This window comes from Pinus tabuliformis, chromosome 5_2, assembly GCF_031772625.1.
Source record: "Pinus tabuliformis cultivar Carrire ecotype Pingquan chromosome 5_2, CPIR1, whole genome shotgun sequence".
Classification (NCBI taxonomy): Eukaryota; Viridiplantae; Streptophyta; class Pinopsida; order Pinales; family Pinaceae; genus Pinus; species Pinus tabuliformis.
In genome coordinates this window covers 948,136,005-948,137,043 of record NC_142306.1, presented here as the reverse complement: position 1 = coordinate 948,137,043, position 1,039 = coordinate 948,136,005, and positions in this window count along the sequence as shown.

Below are 1,039 nucleotides of genomic sequence, written 5' to 3'. Positions count from 1 at the left end.
GCACGCAGAGACCCTCAGCAGAAATGGCACTAATTTCCTTATATGGTGACAGACATAGATATACAGGAAGTTGTGGGGCTTTGGCCTCTGGAATGGGACATGTCTACAGTATTAGATGGAGGAACAAGCATAGGCGCAGAAAGCTTTGCTGCACAAAAGTGGAAGGATGCCGCTCAAAAGGCTACGTGCACACTGGCAGAACAAAAGAAGAAGGGAGATGCTAAGACACATGTGGAGAAGGATCAAATGGAAAAAGAGTGCCCTGCTAAAGAGAAGGCGGAAAAGGAGCAACAAGATTCGTAGGAAGGTGACAATTCAGCTTGACCCGAAACAGAAGAATAGGAGCTGTCAAACCAGGGCAGAGGTGGTGACGAGGGGCAAAGCACCTCGCTCATTTTGAGGAAACGAGGGAAGGAACAGACTGGAGGATCACAAAAGAAACAAAAGTCTGATAAATAGACACATTTCAATCCAATGATGTTGAACGAAGGCAATCTCGATGAGATCAAAGATAAAGTGCAAGATACAACAACAGAGGTTTTGCAGCAGCTCAAACAACAATACATGCAGACATTGGGGAGCATCCAAAAGGATCTACGCAAGCTGCATATCCAGGCCAATAGGATTCAAGAAGACATTGGTTAAGCGGATGTAGTATAAGTGTGCTTGACACAAGGAAGCAGCGCATCAGGAGCACTAGAACAAACTCTAGACCTTAGAGTCATAATATTACCCAAAGGATCGATCTGCGTAGAATCGACTGAAGACCATGTCCTGCTCAGCACTATCAAAGACATGGGTATCAATTTGGAAGTTCTACCACTTCCGGTTTTGCATGTGGTACATCAAGGAGTGGCTGATGAACTGCAGATCCGTGAATAGCGCGCCCTAACCACAATCAGTGAATTTAAGGTCAACAATGAACAACTGTTCATTGAGAAAATGCAGGCTCTAAAAGAAAAGGAGGAACTGCAGGCAAGGAGTCACATTCTCGAGACAGAAGTCGTGGAGGGTTGTAAAACAATTCTCAAAATACATA